This window comes from Calidris pugnax, unplaced genomic scaffold (assembly GCF_001431845.1).
Source record: "Calidris pugnax isolate Ruff unplaced genomic scaffold, ASM143184v1 scaffold68, whole genome shotgun sequence".
Lineage (NCBI taxonomy): Eukaryota > Metazoa > Chordata > Aves > Charadriiformes > Scolopacidae > Calidris > Calidris pugnax.
In genome coordinates, this window is record NW_015090921.1 from 1,392,360 (window position 1) to 1,405,675 (window position 13,316).

General features: G+C 43.6%; 1 long non-coding RNA gene across 1 annotated transcript in view; it reads right to left on the minus strand.

The window, feature by feature from the left end:
• Positions 1-12,561, minus strand: part of LOC106892728 — a 43,657-nt gene extending 31,096 nt beyond the window's left edge. Inside the window, exon 1 of the long non-coding RNA XR_001412932.1 lies at positions 12,459-12,561. This is a non-coding gene — a long non-coding RNA (uncharacterized LOC106892728). The remainder of the gene's footprint in view (positions 1-12,458) is intronic.
• Positions 12,562-13,316: the final 755 nt, after the last annotated feature.

The following is a 13,316-nucleotide window of genomic DNA, read 5'->3' on the forward strand; positions in this document are numbered from 1 at the left end:
ACAGGTTTTATTCTAAAGGTCCTGAGCTGAACTGTGCATCACTCAATAATCCTTTAATCTGAATAAAGGTCCTCAGGGTGGGTGTCAGCACACAGCACACTCTGTCACAGCACCAGAGAGCACCCCTGCACGGGGCAGCGCTGGTTTTTTTCTTTACCACATCAACAGAATTGCTTTGATCTACAAGGCTGAGAAACAGTGGAGAAGCTGTTACCCCAGGTCTGTTGTCCTCCATAGAGGTGACCTCTATTACATAGTCTCAAAGATGAGAGTCTTGCTCCCTCTCCCCACACAACTCCCCTCCTCCTCCCCTTATTTATTTTTTTTAAATACAGTAGCAACCTACACACCAAACAATGAAGTCCCAGTAGAGGAAGGCATATGACTGTATCTTATTAACTTGTATGCAGCACATGGGTACAAAGCCTCTTTCAATCTGATCAGACTGTTTTTCATCCTTTGCTCAACAAATGCCTCCTCTCTATCTTGATATAATTCCCTTCAGCTTTGCTCAAGCCTGTTAGTTTATACTACAATTTCCAAAATGTAAAATACATCCTGAATTTAGCTCTAAGAAAGATCAATGGCTCCAGAGACTCAACTCCTCTGTTTAGCGACCAAACTACACAACTGCATAACACCAACACATAGGACTTCTCACACGTGCCTCAGTGCTGCTGCTGTAGAGGGCAAAAGGAGAGGAAAAGGAAACAAAAGTTGTTTCTACAGGCAATTCAGTCCCTTAGCACAGGGTGTTGGACTTTAGTTTACTGGTTTTTAAGGGCTTTTGAGCATCATGGGCTTAGTTCAGCCTTAGCTACGCTTGAGTCATCCCATCATTTTACAGACACCACCGAGCTGCCATCACAAGGCAATACAGTTCATGCCTATCAGTGCAGGTATACCTGGGCTAAGAAATAGAGCACACTCATTGTTTTAAAATGTTATCAGAAATAGCTCATTTCAGCTTGCTCAGAAGGGTACTGGCTGCAGCACAACATTGGCCACACTGCAGTATCAAAGAACGTTTAAAAAAAAAAAAACCAGCCTGGTTAATTCCCTCTAGTTCTCTACTCTCTTTCATTTTATTAATCAACTATTTCAATTTCTTCCGTGCTAAATAGCTGTATTTAATTTCATCATCCTGCACCTAATACACATGGTTACAAGCCGAACATGTGATTTTTAGATGATCGAGATGTGGCAACAGAATCCCTCTGAACATCTTTTATCTCTTGACCTCCAGCTTAGCGGCATGTTTCACATCAAGAGCTATGCGAGCCCAAGGAAAGATTTGCCTCCAGGTGTCTCAAAGCTTATCCCTCACAATTATTGATCTGGGTTGTCTTTGCATTGTCACTCTGTTGGCCTGTCACCACGAGCAAGCTAACTTAGGAGACCCACTTGGGCATTCTGGGATTTTCATTCTCATGCTGTGCCCAGCCTATGGCAAGTGAATAGAGCCAAAGATTTAAATCAGTGATCTGTACTGAGCTTTCTCCTTCTCCTTCGTGTAAAAGAAAAACGTATCTTGAAAGATATTTGCACAATCACAGAAATAATTATCACCAATTAGGAGAGGAAAAAATAGCAAGAACAGTGCACTTTTGAGTCTTCAACTACAACAAAGAGAGGGCGGCAGAGCCAGCTTTGGGCAAGCTGAAATATGGCCTTGCCTTTTGGATACCGATTAGATAAAGTGTTTGGATGATGTTATAAAGCAGGCAGTGAAGCCCTGTACATCTGCTGCTGGCTGGTTTCACAAAACTCAGATTTGGATAACTTTGCCAGAGTTGAACAAATCACCCTTAGTGTGTCACAGGCAAGGGTCAAGATCTGCAGTACTGAAAAGAGAAGCTGAGAAGATATGAATATACAACCCTGCTCTACTCCATCTTTCACGTGAAGCTCCACTGAAGAAGGATTTCCAATTGCACAGGATCTCTCCTATCGTGAACAGAACAGGCTAAAGTAATATCAGAACAGTCCAATTCACCCCAACTTTCAGAGAGTAGATCAAACAAAAGCATTACTTGCATTTGTCTAATCAATCCAGACACGGTAGAGATGCTGATGTTCCTCACTACATTGTTTCTGAATGGGACTGGCTGTGAGCACTGCAAGGGGATCCACAGCAAAGCAATTCTCCTCAGGAGTTTTCAGGCAGAGCCATGACAGGGTATGTAGGACACTAAGTATGATCTGAGGGAGCGGTTTCCCAGGAAAAGATAAGAGAGAAATGCCAGTGTCTGTCACAAAGTAAAATCATCCTTTCTCTAACAAAGTACATGCTTGCAGTCTCCTGAAAACGTGAGGGACTCCCAATGCTCCAAGAATGGGAGTGAATACAAAAGAAGAATAGGTAACAATTCACTTACAAAAGTAAGAGCTTTAGCATCCAGAAAGCCTCAGTATTGGGGCTATCCTGAAGCTGTTTTGGAGCTTCACTGACAAAATTAGTTAATAAAGGATCATTAAGAACCATGACAAATGGTTTCTGTTCAGTCACATCAATGACAGCAACTAAAGATTGATGACAGATAACTAAATGAAGAAGAAAAATGTTCCATTTCCCTAGCAAGACTCAGGCTACATTCTGTAAGAAGTGTTCTACCAAAGATTTGCAAAATCCAGTACTAGTGAACACAGATTTGATCTCCTGGAGAAACACTTGGCCGTGTTTACCAAAGTAGGGGAGCTCCTCAGCCTTCCGCTTGAATTGCAGCTGGTTCTATGATGCTTGTGTTTCTGGACGTCAGAAGCATCACAGAGAAGTCTAACATATTTATTAGAGAAAATCTAATTTTTGATTTCTTTGTATTGTTTGTATCCAGTCAGTCTTTGTATCTAGGGCTGAGAAAGATAACTGCTGCTCTGAGGGGGTAAGGCACCTTTAAGACTATGTCCTTCATTTTTCCCTGCCACCATTTTCAAAGCTCCAATCTTACTCCTCTTGACATTGATGATGACATAACATTAATGCAATCGTTTCTCTAGCAGCTTAGAGCAATTTTGTTAATGAATGTGACAGTGACAAGGCTCGACAGTGCCTGACCACCACCACAAACCATCCAGAACCCTGAACGGTTTCACTTGATGGGATTTAATATAAATCAGACACCAGAATTTGTGGATAACATATTATATAAGTCTGTTTCTTGTGCCAGCTTTGAGTAAATAATTACTTCGAAGCAGACACCAAGAATTAAATAGCAGGAGGTTTTAACCACGGAATGAAGCATTACAAGGTTTCTTGTAAATTCTTGATGAGGGGTTGAGAACCACAGTGCATCCCCCCCCCAAGCCTCTAGGACAAACCCACAGACCTGATGGAAACAGCTGACAGTAGGCATGGCTTTGGATTTGAAATATTCATGACAATTACTGAGCCTCCAAGTCAAGGGTTGGCCTTCTCTAACAGTCAAATGCTTTGCAGAATATGGGAAGCAGGCAGTGGATATGATATTTGATGTGCTCGTACCGACCAACCAGTACTGAAGATTTATTATTTAGAAAAAGAATTCTGCTTATATATGAAAGAAGTACACTTCTTAACTTCACTGTGTTGAAAGCAGCTGTAGCACAAAACATTACATCTTTATCAGCACCGAACCCAGCACGAGGAGAGCTTCGATTTAGCCAGCTTACAAGGGAGATCTCAAAAGAATAAAACCAAAACACATACACACCCCAACGGCGCAAGACACAGGGATGGCAATTCACCAGGCAAACTCTTTTCCTTTGAATGCTTTCCTATGGAAATGACTGGCTGGTGAAGTTCATGCTGTTCTGCCTGCTTTCTGACTGCCTCCATTCAACAAAGCTATTCCTTCTCTGGGAAGGAAGGGAAAATCAGCCTGGAGGCCTGCAAAGACACTTAGGCTACATATAGTTTTATTACAGGTAGAGTTGAGACCAGCTAATTTCAAGATTACCTGAGCCTTCCTGTTGCCCGTAATCACCAGACTCCAACTGCTTGGCTTTGAAGCCATTTTTTCCCCCTTGAGCTGAATTATTTTGGAAATTTCACCCATTTCTGAAAACAATACCAGTGGAACAGCTGTTTGGTGCCTATTAAAATCCAAGATGAGACAGGAGTGCAAGTTCCTGTTTTCCTCTATCACACTGAAAAGAGCCTGCAAGACACATGAACTTATCTTTCTATTGCACTGAGCATGGATAAAGCCTCATCAGGAATATTTCCACCCATTTGGGGTAAGATGCTTCAAGAGTGATAAAATCTAGTCAAAGAACATCCAGATGAGAGGAATAAAAATGACAGAAAGCTAAAATACCCCAACTACAAAGAGCAGATTAGACACACAAGCACCATACAGCCTTAAAAGGCTGAATGAAGCCAAAATTCTTCAAATATGCAAAAGGCTGCTACCCCAAAAAACCAATAAAGCAATAATATGTTCTCAATGTCAGTTTAAGCCTGTTTTTCTTGTCTTATCCACTATTGCAAGATGAATAATTAAGATAAAACACTCGGCAAACTTATTTTTTTAAAAAAAAGAACGAACCCACAGATAATCACTGCAATAGATGCTTGAAGGATCTGTCACTGAGGATTTTAAGAACAAGTCCAGCAAACATCACTGAGACTGATAAAGGCATAGTCGATCCCACCACATGATGCAGGACCTCTCTCTTGTTTTCTTCCAACCCTATGAATATTTATCTGTCTATAGATCTAGATTCCAAATACATCTCTACATAGTCAGTGCTTCTGACTTCATTATTTTCTAGATGCCAAACACACAAACCCAGTAACCACCTCTGATAAAGACTCATGTAAGTGTTGTATAACACAGCTTTGTATAACACAGCAACACTGTATTCAGAAACACTGTATGTAGCTGCCCAGCAGAGTTTTAAATTCATAGAATGGTTTGGGTTGGAAGGGACCTTTAAAGGCCATCTAGTCCAACCCCCCCTGCAACGAGCAGGGACATCTTAAACTGGATCAGGTTGCTCAGAGCTCTGTCCGATCTGATCCTGAATGTTTCCAGGGATGAAGCATCTACCACCTCTCTGGGCAACCTGGGCCAGTGTTTCACCACCCTCGGTGTAAAAAAAATGTATTCCTTATATCTAGTCTAAATCTACCCTCTTTTAGTTTAAAATCAATACCCTTTCTCCTATTGCTACAGGCCCTGTTAAAAAGCCTGTCCCCATCTGTCTTATAAGCCCCCTTTATGTACTGAAATGTCACAGCAAAGTCTCCCCGGAGCCTTCTCTTCTCCAGGCTGAACCCCCCCAACTCTCTCAGCCTGTCCTCACAGCAGAGGGGCTCCAGCCCTCCCAACATCTTCATGGCCTCTTCTGGCCCCATTCTAACAGGTCCATGTCCTTCCTGTGCTGAGGACTCCAGAGCTGGACACAGTGCTCTAAGTGGGGTCTCCCCAGAGCAGAGCAGAGGGGGCAGAATCCCCCCCTGGCCCTGCTGGCCATGCTGCTGGGGATGCAGCCCAGGATGGGGGTGGCTTTCTGGGCTGCCAGCGCACATTGCCGACTCATGTTGGGCTTCTCATCCATCAACAATCCGAAGTCCTTCTCCCCAGCCATTCTCTTTCCAACCTGTATTGATACTGGGGGTTGCCCTGATCCAGGTGCAGCCCTGAGGAAAGGGACTTGGGGGTGCTGGTGGACGAGAAGCTGGACATGAGCAGACAGTGGGCAGCTGCAGCCCAGAAGGCCAATCACATCCTGGGCTGCATCAAAAGATGCGTTGCCAGCAGGTCCAGAGAGGGGATTCTGCCACTTTGCTCTGGTGAGACCTCACCTGGAGTATTGTGTGCAGGTCTGGAGCCCTCAATATAAGAAGGACATGGACCTGATGGAGAGGGTCCAGAGGAGGGCCACAAGGATGATCAGGGGGATGGAGCACCTCTGCTACGAGGACAGGCTGAGGGAGCTGGGGTTGTTCAGCCTGGAGAAGAGGAGGCTCTGGGGAGACCTAATAGCAGCCTTCCAGTACCTGAAGGGGCCTACAGGAAGGCTGGGGAGAGCCTGTTTAGAAAGGCCTGCAGTGACAGGACGAGGGGCAATGGCTTCAAGCTGGAGGGGAACAGATTTAGACTGGAGATGAGGAGAGGGTTCTTCACTGTGAGGGTGGTGGAGCACTGGAACAGGTTGCCCAGGGAGGTGGTTGAGGCCCCTTCCCTGGAGATATTCAAGGAGAGGCTCGACGAGGCCCTGGGCAACCTGGTCTAGTTGGGGGTGTCCCTGCTGACTGCGGGGAGGTCGGACTAGATGGCCTTTGGAGGTCCCTTCCAGCCTGGACAATTCTATGATTCTATGATTCTATGACCTTGCACTTGGCCTCATTGAACCTCATGAGGTTCACACAGGCCCACTTCTCAAGCTTGTCCAGGTCCCTCTGGATGGCATCCCATCCCTCAGCTCAATGTCATCTGCTAACTTGCTGAGGGTGCACTCAATTCCACTGTCCCTGTCATTGATGAAGACATTAAACAGTACTGGTCCCAGTACGGACACCTGTATAAACACACTTTGTTTGCCTGTTGGAGCAAGGCTCCTTTGCTACCCCCCGATTCATCCCTGTATCAAGCAGCTGCTGTGCACAGGCTGGCATGGTACTGTGCAGGGGAACAACGCCACGAGAAAGGCAGGGAAGGATTGCATTATGCAGGGTACACTTCACTTACAGGTGAATTGAGGCTGCACAGCCACGCTTCATTCTGGAAATATTTGTGACAGGTTTGGCCATGCAACCTTAACAGTGTTATTTAACCAGGCTGTTAACCCACGTTGGAGACACTGTGCCCGTGCAGCCAGTTTATCGTTCTGCCCTTCTCTGATTGACTTGAAAATTTCTAACGCTGGTGGAAGAAAGAGAAATCCATCTGCTTCTCAACTCTGGGATTATTTGCTTGAAGGGTAACCTGGCCGCTCCTGTGGCCTGTTCTTTACTGAGGAGCACAGACCATACCCAGGGAATTGTCTTGGCAGTGCTCAGTTGTTTACAGGATTTTGTAAGATTATATACAGTGATTTCTTGCCCCCCCCTCCCCCCAAGTAAAGTTATTGATTTCTATTCCTTCTCCTTCTCCACAGAAGATTTGAGAGGACAATTTCTGAAAAGGCTAAGGCTAAGCTTCTCCATTTTTGTGAACACAGTTTACTTAAGACAGGGATAAAATGACTGTCTCAGAAACCAGATGCAAATGAAAAGAGTGTTTACACCCCTGACACACACAAAAAACAGAAAAGCTGGGACTACAGATTTTTCTGAGAGGGAAGTGATCTAACTCAGGATTCATTTATGGATGACTCTTTGCAAGGCCCAGCAAACATAAGGAGCTGGGGGGAACAGGACCAGGGGGCACGGGTGGGATGGAGAGAGATACAGAACGAGGGAAGGATCAAGAAGAGAAGTTGTGCATGAAGGGAGGACATCACCGAAGGAGTTCGGTACAGCGGAGAGCCCTAGCAGGAGCTGGGTAGAGCTGAAAATAGGCTGAGGGTTAAACAGTGAAGCTGGTTGTCAGCAAAACCTGGGCAAAAGCAAAGACAACTGTAGCAGTAACAAGCTCAAGACATGTTGGTGCCCAGAGGCGACAGAACACCCCGACACCATCACAGTTGCCAGAAATGGGCTCTACTAGAAATGTCCACAGATTCCTCTTAGAGATGGGCACCCTACAGTTGTTAAAACAGCCAAGGAATGATATATTTAGTTCTCTATTGGACTGCTCCCTCCAGACAAAGCCAGCTTTAACTGCAAGTGCTCCAGCCCTTATCACTGTGGGATTTGGGGGGTGGGGGAGGAGATGGAGGTTACAGGCAATAACAGCAAACAAGAGTATATCAATTTTTTAATCAAGTATGTGAGTTATTTGCAATTCATTAAGAGCAAGAATCTGGAGCTTCTAATGGCTGGAGCAGCCACTGTGCCCATGTCCCATGTTGTGGTGGGCAGAGCCGGTCAACACACACCAGGTAGTGATTCCCTCTGGCTATAACAGAGCAGAGAGGAGATGCTCCAGCTGGAGAGCTACTACACAGTTTCAAAAGCACCTATGAATGTAAACTACTGAGCTTAGGGGTGACCATCATCACCTAAGGGTGATCATAGAGGACTTCTTGTTCTAAGTACGTCACTGGCTCCAACCCTCAGAGCACCCTAAGGTTTTCCAACAGGCAGCACCAGTGTTAAGGTTGAGAACAGAACAACCAGGCACACAGCAGTCGTGCATATTTTATGCTTTCTAGACCAAGATGAGCACAAACTTTAATTGAAAGTGATTTCACCCTTTAAGGAAGAGCAAAACCAAGCACAGATTTTTCAAATCCCACCGCAGCACCACACAGGCTTTGGTTTGCTTTATTCCAGCAGAGGGCAAAAGCTACACGAGGAACAGCATTCGAGAAGACAATGAGGTCTGAGTAACAGGAAAAGTTAAAGAGGAGTATCCTGACTCTTGTCACCTAATATAACTTATTGCAGGTTCTGCCCAGCTCTAACAATAATATGTGATACAACAACTAAAGCTTCTCTTCATGCCTTAAAAAAAAAAAAAACAAAAACAAACCCAACACAGCAGAGTTCACTCATCACTTTGATGATACATATTTCCCATCTCCTCAGCCTGCACGCACTCATTTGTTTCACTAAGTTTCCAGTGAACTGCTTGGAAAGATGATCTGAACTGACAGCAACTCCATTGCACAAATTGACAATGCTGTACTTCAACGCGTAAGACGCCTCCGAAAAGCATATGCAGAAAAAATACACTCAGGTTCCTTCAGTTCAACACTCAATAAATAGCGATATAGATGTAAAGTAGCAATTTTGTTCCATTCACTGGACAAATACACAGAAACATTGGGACTGCACGATTATTGGGGGATGTAGTTAAGAAACTGCTGGTTTTGCAGATCGTGTGGCCTTATTGAGCTATAAAGGAGGTAGCGAAGGGCTGATTTGAGCTCTTGAGCGTGGCTAGATTATCCACGTGGCACTTACCACTCTGGTAGAAATATCTGGATGGCCACATTAACAGCAATAAACAACCATACTAGTCTTTGTCACACCTCTCTTCAATACATTATGTTATATTAAAATACAGTCCCTTTGTCACATTGCTTTTGCCTGAAACAGCCGAGCAGCTAGCTGTCAGGAAAACAAACAAACAAAAAAGTCAAAGTCTTTTCATCTCTGGGCACTTTTAGGGGTCACACTGTTTTACATTTTAGGTGCCAGTGTGGCAGCTTATATTTGACAGCATGTGTCAGCTATAAAAAAAAAAGGGTCAGAAACTACAGACTGCATCAGTTAAGTTTTACATTTACTTCACCGTAGTATTTAAATATGGCACTGATTTATTTTTTTTTTAGTATCAATGATTGCCATCATTTAATTAATATGAATGAAATTAAGGAAACTACAACGTGATACGAACATCAAAAAAACAACCCAACCAACATTGCAAGAGTAGAAATATCTCCCAAGGGACATAATGAAATCTTCCATCTTTTGATTCCTTTAATATTAGATAGGACAAGCCCTGGGAAGCCACTACTGGGAGGGCTGGGGAATCCTGTAATAGACTGTGGGAATGGATTGACATGATCTGCCTACACCAATCTTTTCTGTCTTTAATTGAGGTAATTCTGTGGTGATCCTCTAGGCAAGTTTATGGATGTCAGCATATTGTTGGTATAGCTATTAACACATAAATATTCAGCTCTGACATTTCTTATCAGCTAACTATAAATTTCTGCCAGGCTGCTTCCCTGCAACATTTGGCAAATGAACCAGCTTTGATCAGAAGGTAATTTATTGCACGTTGGGGTTCAGTGTGTGTGATCACTGAAAATGACAGATGAACAATCAACAGTTTGAGGAAATAGTAGAAATCTCAACATATTTATACACACAGATGAAGATGACATCTCTAATGCAAACATTCACAAGCAGGTGGGTTGTTTTTTTTTTTTTATTACTACACAAATCACAAGGGCTGATAAACCCAGGGGCCAACACCCTTAACAGCAGGAACACAGAGACAGGCTGCCTCCTCATCCCACAGGCAGCTCGCTATTCCAGTAAACTGAGTTTCTAAAACACCAAGTAAGCATTCTTCTGCTGAGAGGGGTTTAGGCTACCTACAGTGCAACCCAATGCAGATTTAAACTAGCTCATTTGGGCAGCAGTAGTTATGCAGTTGTAATGGGATGGACTGCAAAAGTAACATAAGACTCTGAATAAATCCCTAGAGAACTGGCCCAAGGTGGCTGCAGCTGATTTAATACCAGCTCTGACTGAAGCATGAACATATTTGTATAAGCCTAGCTTTTGAGATGCTCTCCTAAGCTAAGAGCCTCACCCCAGGCTTCCTAGAGGAAGCAGCCAGTGGGCAAGAGACGCCTCATAACTTTGAAGAAGGGTGCCAAAAAAATTAAAGTCCTGGTTATGCCAGGCTTTGCTATTTGTTATGCTACCTTTGAGTCATTTGGGGTTTTTTTCTATACTTGGGGTTCTTCTGGATAAAATATATTCCCACTTCTAACACATCTGCTTTTAGAGGCTAATTTTGCCCAGTGAGCACTCTGTAAGTGAAAAGTGTTGCGCTGCTGCTAAGTGCACAGCAGTAGTTGATTCAAACTTATTTGCTGTGAGGAAAAAATAAACTTGCATAAATGTTGCTACAGAGCTTTACAGTTCACAAAAGCTTTGAAGACAGAATCACTTCTAAAACTACCAAGAAGACAGCACGCTGTTCAAGCACCGGTCTTCAGCTAATGCAACTAACCGGTGCTGTGGCCTCATAATAAATTTACCAGGAGACAAATGCACTTCCTATTGACCCTTACTAAATCTTTAAGCAAACATCTTTGCAATCTTTTCCAGCCATCTTTCAGGGAAACTCATCCCTTTTACTATTGCACCAACTCAAATGAGTATAACCAAAGGCAAAATGTGTTCAACAAAACCAAAGGTGTAACGGTGCAGAAGACAGACAAGCTGGGAGCATGGCCCAGAAGCTATTAGTTAGCCTAGAGGTTCAGCATAAATTGTCTTGACGTGTATGAACAGCCTAGAATATCAGAAAAGGCAAGTAGCAGCACTTTTATCTGCAGTTCAGCTTTTTAATTATCTAAACAAAAACTAAGCACCAAAGGCCACTGAAAGGTTTCTCCCCATTTGCCCCTATTAAGCTAATAAAGAGAACCAAAGGGTAAAACAATTGAGGTGAATTATGATACTAGGACATGAAACCACCAAAAATGTCTTTAGACACTGGGGAATCCTGCAGAGAGCACTCCCACCAGCAGTATTTTATTTGACAGCAATCTAAATCAAGACATAGGTCTCTAACAAGCTGTAACCCAGATCCAACAGCCAATTTGAGTCAAAAGAGCAAGGGCTTTCCTTTAATTCCAGTAAAACTAGCCTTGACTGTTACTGGAGAAGAGCCTATAAAGAGAGTTGACTGGAGTACTCTTAGCAATGTAAGTTACACCAGAGGAGGAAAAGATGGGGCCAGGTTCCTTCTGCTACCAGAGCAGGCAGGCCAAAACCAGGATGAAGAGTAGAGTTGAACGTTTAAGAGCAGTAACTTCTTTTTTAAATTGATTTCCCACTACCTTGTTTTTCTCAGCCAGCTCTTGCCATCAAACCCTGTGTCCTGGCACCCCTCTCAGCAGCAGCCACCTCCACTTTCACCAAGGCTAACTCTGGCATAAAGGCAAGTAGCCAGTCACCCTCCATTTGGTCTATGCCTAAAATCAGGGCTAGGCGTAAGCAGAAGGAAAATATAGATAGAATTGCTATTTTAAGGAAAGAAGTTGAAGAAAGGAGGTGGGAGGAGAATAAAGAAGGGCAGCAAGGAGAAAATAGACCTGAGACCCTAAGCTTTGCCTTTTGGAGTAATTAAGCAGCAGGACTCAAGTTCATTTGCAGGCCCTGTTGAAGTCAGTATTTAAGTTCCAGCTGAGCCTAAAAGGAGCCAGGATTTCTGGTTCTCTCACAATTTTTTACATGCACCTTTCTCATACAAAATAGAAACTTCCCCTTGACCAGGGTGGAAACAATTGCTTTTGAAGACAAGCCTACGCATTCGAGGTCAGAACAATGCAACATGACATAGGAAATGCTCCTTCACCAGGACTGACAGACCAGCTCTGCCAGAAGAAAAATTCAAAGGCTGTATGCCTTCCTGATAGCCATTTAAAACAGGATTATGCACCACAGCAGCTGTGCTAAACAGCCACAACACATTAGCAAATTCTTAGCACCTAAAAGAGACAAGAATGCAGACATAGCACTCCTTCCACAGTATATCACTGTACAATTGCCTGTCCCAGGAGACAGAGCAGCCCAAGGCACTCACAGAATCAAGAGAAAGGGAACTTTCATTAAAAGAATATACTGACGCACACAGTAGTTATTTGAAAAACATAAAAATAGTAAAGAAACACCATACCTCAAATACTGCCCAGTGCTTTTCCAAGTTAGAGCTGCTACACGATCAAGTTGAAACAGATTAAGTGTCCTTTCAGATGCTTAACTTCAGCACGATAACAGAGCTTATCGTTATCTTAACTGAAGGAGGCAGAGAAATGCAAACAAGCTCAGCATGAGAAGCAGGTGCAGACAATTCAAGGTCCGAATCAGATACGGCTAGAAAAGGCAGGTTCTCATTTTCAGTTGGTTTAGGGTCAGCTGGTCACCTGCGGGGAGAGGGGGCTTTATTGTTTGCACCTGAGGGCTAACTAGAATCCTCCTCCCCCTGCCTGCCCTTCCTCCACTTGCCTTGTGCACCTTGGATGGGTGTCCTCACTGACTCACAAGAGATGTGCTATGTTATTCGCTCCTGGTTTTCTTTTCCTGATACCAATCTGAGAGTATTTGTGGATTTGTCTTTCCTGGGCCCCTAGAGGAGAGTTTCTTGCAATTTAAATATATATTGCTTTTGTTTTTAATGATTTTGGGGTGAGATATGTTTTCTTCTGCAGACTCTTCCTATATTACGCTGCTCTACTATCTGACCAGGATTTCTAAATAGAGTGTGAGATGGTTTTTACTTGCCTTATGCAAATTGCACATTCCAACTTGAGCTGAAGACATCACTTGCCAAGGAAAGCAGTGCCATGAGGTCAGTGTTCTTACAGAGCACTGTAAAGACAGATAAAACCAACTCAAAGAAAAATCAAAGAACTGATTGTTATTCTTAGCAAGAGAACTTAAAAAGCTGACCAGACACAGCAGAATAAAACTGAGATCACATAGTCAAGAATTGCACAAATGTTTCTGAGGCCTCATTAAGTGTTAGCCACTTCAA